The following is a 6,000-nucleotide window of genomic DNA, read 5'->3' on the forward strand; positions in this document are numbered from 1 at the left end:
AATTGTCGCAGGCAAATGATAGTGTTGTCTTAGCTTCTTAGAACAAGGAACAGTAGGAGGTACGGATTAAGGGGAGCTATTGATACATAGGGGTGGGCTGAATACATTTTTAGCAGGCCAAGTACATATATGTAAACCTAGTGTTTCTGAGAATGGTTTTAAAGCTGCAGTATATACATATATATATATATGTGTATATATATATATATGTATATATTATATATAAATGTTTTTATTTCCTTAGACAATAAGATGGGCTAGTAAGATAGTTCCAGGAGAGGAAGGGGTCAGGGAAAGTCTTTTTTTAAAAAAATTAATTATTTTTTTACAGTAGGTTCTTGTTAGTTACCTGTTTCAAGTATAGCAGTGTGTACACGTCAATCGCAAACTCCCAACCTATCCCTCCCCGCTATCCTTCCCCCTGGTAACCATAAGTTCATTCTCTAAGTATATATATATATATATATATATATATATATATATATATATATATATATATATCAACATTATTAAACAGAGAGGGAAAGTATTCCAGATAATTAAAGTGAATGACACACTTTAACAGAATAAACCTGCGCCAAAGATTTTTGATGTCGGATATGCTCTTTTTTGATGCTGCATAAGTATACATTAGAATATTTTATATTTTCTGCAATGAAATAGGTCCCATTAAATAAAACCCAGATATCTTTAAGATTTTTCTATTGAAACACCCAAGCTTTACTTTCAATATTCTTCACGGCACGGTGAGCACATTTCTGAAGCGTAGAGAAATAGATTAATGGATACAGACAACTTTAATTAAGCATCAACAATAAATATTTACTGCTCAATTGTACATTTGTGAAGATCAAATGTAAAATGCTTTGAATTTGCTGTTAAAAGACCAAGCTTCAAGTCCAAGATTCATTACTTACAGTTTGTGGGAATTCAGAGAAGTAAATTAAACCCTTCAGATTAAAATTTGGGCATTATAATAATTATCACATACAGTGGTTGTGAAAATGATATGATCTTCAAGTATTGCCTAAGTCACTAGTAATTGTTTTTATTCAAGGGATTATAAATGTTGAGTAATAAAATCAGTATAAATAAAACATTTGTGATTGAAGATGTTTGTTTATCTGACTTTTTTCTTAAAGTAGGCAAAGTACAGTTAATAAGGAAAACTATTAAAACGATTGTTTGTGTGATGTAGCAAAGAACACAATTTAAGCATGATCTTTTATAGGCAATGGAAAACATGATCTCTTTAAGGGCAGCAGGCAGCAATAAAGCATTAAAGTTAGGAAAATGAAAGTTTTTGATGAAGTAGAAGGAAAGTGTCAACTATGAAGAAAAATGAACACTTTCTTGTCTAATTAAAAAATAAAAGTGATAAGTAGTAACAAACTCTATTTTTAATATAGCCACAATATAGGACTACAGATTTTGAAAATCACCTCTAATTGTTTAAACTTAGTTGTGATTAGAGACATCATAGCTACCACAAAAAAGGGATTTTCTAATAAGAATTTTTGCTACATTTTTCTCTCAGCAATAATAATAATAACAAATATTACCACATAATGAATGAATGAAGGTATTAAATGAAAACCACTATTCTTTGGAAGCTTACTTTATATACCCATTTTTTAAATCACATATATCACACACCAACTCAATGCAACATTAGCTAATATTTATGACAGTAGAAAAAGTCATTAAAACTACTCAATGATAACCTATATGAGAAAAGATTCTAAAAAAGAATGAATATATGTATAAGTGTAACTGAATCACTTTGCTGTACACCTGAAACTAACACAACATTTTCAATCAACTATACTTCAATAAAATTACCAAAAAAAAAAAAGACTCTACAATGGAAAAGAAAATCTGCTAATTCTCTTCCTGTTAAACTATGTATGTTTGACCAAGTTCATTGGATGGTTCAGAGAAGGCGTTGGCCCACAGACCATACGGCCTGCAGAGATTTTTTAAAAAGGAAATAAACCATATTATAAATACTTTTGTGACATAAAAAAGTGATTTTGAGAAATTTTTAGGTGTCTTATGCTCATTGCTATCCAAAAATAGAATTGTCTACTGCTTTTTAAAAAAATATTTTAATATGTCTAGTTAATAGAACAGAAATTTAATGTTAGAGAATAAAAATATCAAATGTTGAGCTATTAAGGAAAAGGAAAATGTTGAGCAATTTAAGGAAAAGAACCAGGATTTTGAGTTCAGCCGACTTGATTCCATTCTTGGTTTTGTCTCTGTTAAAGAAAAAAATTATTCTGACACTTGGTAAAATGGTAAGGCAAACTTTATTCCAGACTATTGTGATAGGTGTCAAGACTATAGCAATAGAGGAGAGAGAATGAGCTCTACCCTGAATACAATAAGGAAAAGGGAACACAGTAGAGGAGCAGGTTGGTGGTGGCTGTTGGTGGATGGAAAATTACTAAGCGGAGACATTAAGAGTAAGGGGAATTCTTGCTAAAGTGACTTGGGATTTTTGCTGAAGGTAGGCCAAGGTGGGGCATGAGGAATTTGATCAGATATAGAGGGTAGAGGATTCTCTCTAAACTGGCTTAACAGGGTTCTCACTAAAATTGGACTATGCAGCGGGCTTCCCTGGTGGCACAGTGGTTGAGAATCTGCCTGCCAATGCAGGGGACACGGGTTCGAGCCCTGGTCTGGGAAGATCCCACATGCCACGGAGCAACTAGGCCCGTGAGCCACAACTACTGAGCCTGCGCGTCTGGAGCCTGTGCTCCGCAACAAGAGAGGCCGCGATAGTGAGAGGCCCGCGCACCGCAATGAAGAGTGGCCCCCACTTGCCGCAACTAGAGAAAGCCCTCGCACAGAAACGAAGACCCAACACAGCCAAAAAAAAAAATTGGACTATGCAGGCCTAGCAGGACTGGGGTCACAGTTTGGTCTGGTTGACAAGAGGGCTTAGAGGAGCTGAATAAACTTTAGTCAAGGAGAGTCTTTTTCACCACTTATCAGCTGTGTGACCTTCTTAATTTGCCATAACTTTTTAAGCATCAAATTCCACAGCAGCAAAACTGGGGCAATATCGATTTCATGAAGTTGTTACGAGGCAAAGTTTCTTTGGTACTTGTGTTGGCATGCTGGTCCAGCTAGGCATACAGCTTTCCCACACCTGGATTCCACAGGTTCTTAGGCTGGATTTGAGTCAAGAGAAGAGAGATTCTTCTGACCACAGCACCTTACTTCCACAAGAATTTCAATGAAACATTTTTAACCCTCCAGCTTTAGCATTTACAGTTGTTAATATTTTCAGAGAGAAACCCAACATGATACTTTAAACTCCAGAGACTTAGTGTATATCTCACAGTTGCCCAAAGGTAATGGTAACTTAAATTTCAGTTTTCTACTGAATGAGAAAAAGATTAAGATTCCATTAGGAAAAATGTATTGTATTTCATCTCATCTTCATGAGTTTATAAATGATTTGAAACACTAAATGATGGTGAAAGAAGTACAATGTTAGGGAACAAGCAAAGCTTGTCTTACATGAACAATGTCAAGTCTTAACAAAGTAAAATTAAGGGAGGAAGGTGAGCATACAGTCCTTCTGTGTCACCTGCTGGTCACCGTTCATAGGAACTCTCATTAGACTCTCCTTTCACCAGTGAGGAATCAGTGTGAAAGAACACTCAACGTGCATGTGTGTATATGTTTTCATCCATCTGTCATGTTTTGTATTTTAAAAAGTCATTTTGTTTTCCGAAAACAAAGTCTGGACTAGATGCTTTGAAGCTGACTTTGCAGAGTATGAAATAAAGACATGTAGGTCTCAAGACATCCCATTTTTTAAGGGTAAAACTCTATATTATTTTACCTTCAAAGAAAGATTTTATTCTATATTACTTTATTCTTACACAGTAATAGACAAAAAATTAAATTTTATTTAAATGTGTATATCTAGCATTTTAAACAATTTATGGCATTTTGCAAATGAGTGAAAGAATTTATCCATGAGAAAGCAAAGTTTTGAGAATATTGTTTTTCTTAATTTTACATATCTAACTTTTTCTCATCTAAACCAATTTTTGACACATGAACAATGGTTAGTAAAATACTGGTTTTATGAATTTGAATGTTATTTTATCTATAAGTTATTCTTATCTAAAAGTGGAGATATCTGTAATACAAATTTTCAACAAAGATTTCCTCAACATTCTCTGTCAGGTTGGGAGAGAGGAAAATTCTAGTAAGTAGAGAAATCTTTAAGGTCTATTCCCGATCCAATATTTCAGCTCAAGTAAAAATGCTACCTTTTCTTCTAAATTTCTACAATACTACTCACATTTTAAATAGTTTTTAAAAATATTAATTCTCTAATTCCTGTGAATTTATGAAAGATAATAACAATGAGAACAATTACTACCTACTGACTACTTACCATGTTCTAGTCACAGTATTGTACTTATGGTATTCATTTTCCCCCCAAATATCTATATGATAGGTAATATTATTTTTATCTTACAGGTGTGGAAATTTCAGCTTACTACATATTAGAAACTTACCCAAGACTGCACAGTAGCCAGGTGGTGAAGTAAAGATTTCAACAAATGTCTAGGTCATTCTTGAGCTCTCTCTTTCCACTATGTAAAACAGCTTTTATAGCTATAACTTTACAGTTAATTCAGCTTCTGCTGACCAAATTATTAATGGTCTGAGAAAAAAACTTACAGTGTTACCCTTGAAAAGTTTTTTTTGTTTGTTTTTGCTTTTTGGTTCTTCTGAGGGGTTAATTATTAAGTGAAGCAAGCAAATAGCTTCAGGCAGAAAAGAAAAGAAACTGATATCTTATTCCCAGGATCAAAATAAAAACCCACACTCTCCCTTTGTCAAAATGTGCTTCAGTATGGCTTTCTAGCTCAAAAATAAAAGAATAATAAATGTCCTGGATAAAATTCTAACCTGAGGTGTTATTCTGGCCTAAATAGGACTTGGGGTCTTGCCTGTGCCTTAAGAAAGGGATCTTAAATTTCTGATGAATGGTTATAGAACCTGCAATGATGCCCAGTTAGCAGATAATTGATGCTTTCCAAAGAAACCAATAGCAGAACAGAGAAAGAAATGCATTAAAAAAAAAAAAAAAAAAGATTCCTAGAGTGGCCAAGATGGCAGAGTAGGAAGACCCTGAGCTCACCTCCTCCCACAGGCACTCTAAAATTACAACTATTTACAGAGCAACTATTGATGAGAAAGGCCAGAAGACTAGCAGAAAAGATCTTCTACTACTAAAGATATAAAGAAGGAACCACAATGAGACGGGTAGGAGTGGTGAAGATGCGGTATATTCAAGACCCATATACCTGGGTGGGTGACCTACGAATGGGAGGATAATGACAATTTCAGAGAGTCTCCCTAAGGAGCAAGAGGTGTCAGCCCTACATCAAGCTCTCCAGCCCAGGGGTCCTGCACCAGGAAGATGAGATCTCAGAACATGTTATGAAGGCCAGTGGAGCTTACTCTCAGGAGACCCAGAGGGCTATGGGAAATAGAGATTCTACTGCTAAAGGGTACATACAAAATCTCACACACTCTGGACCCAGAGCAGAAACAGTAATTTAAAAGAAGCCTGGGTGAGACCCACCTGCTCATCTCGGAGAGCCTCCTGTAGAGGCAGGATGCAACTGGAGCTCACCATAGGGATATAGACACTGGCAGCATCCATCTTTGGGAGCTCATTCTACCGCAAGGACACTGGTGTTGACAAGCGCCATTTTGGAATCTTCCCTCTAGCTTATTAGTGATGGGACCCACCCTGCCCACCAGCCTGTTGGCACCAGTATTGGGATGCCTCAGGCCAAGCAGCTAACTGGGCAGGGACACATATCTACCCAACAGCAGGCCAACTGCCCTAAGACCACAGATATTTTGGGACATGGTCCTGTCCACCATAAAGCTCTAGGACCTGGCCCTGCATACCAGAGCACCAGCAATAGTCCTGGAACACCCCAGGGACCACAC

At 36.1% G+C, this 6,000-nt stretch overlaps 1 pseudogene; it reads right to left on the reverse strand.

Annotated features, from left to right (window-relative positions):
- Positions 1 to 5,704, reverse strand: part of LOC118895302 — a 50,929-nt pseudogene extending 45,225 nt beyond the window's left edge.
- Positions 5,705 to 6,000: the final 296 nt, after the last annotated feature.

Source organism: Balaenoptera musculus, chromosome 5 (assembly GCF_009873245.2).
Source record: "Balaenoptera musculus isolate JJ_BM4_2016_0621 chromosome 5, mBalMus1.pri.v3, whole genome shotgun sequence".
Taxonomy (NCBI): domain Eukaryota; kingdom Metazoa; phylum Chordata; class Mammalia; order Artiodactyla; family Balaenopteridae; genus Balaenoptera; species Balaenoptera musculus.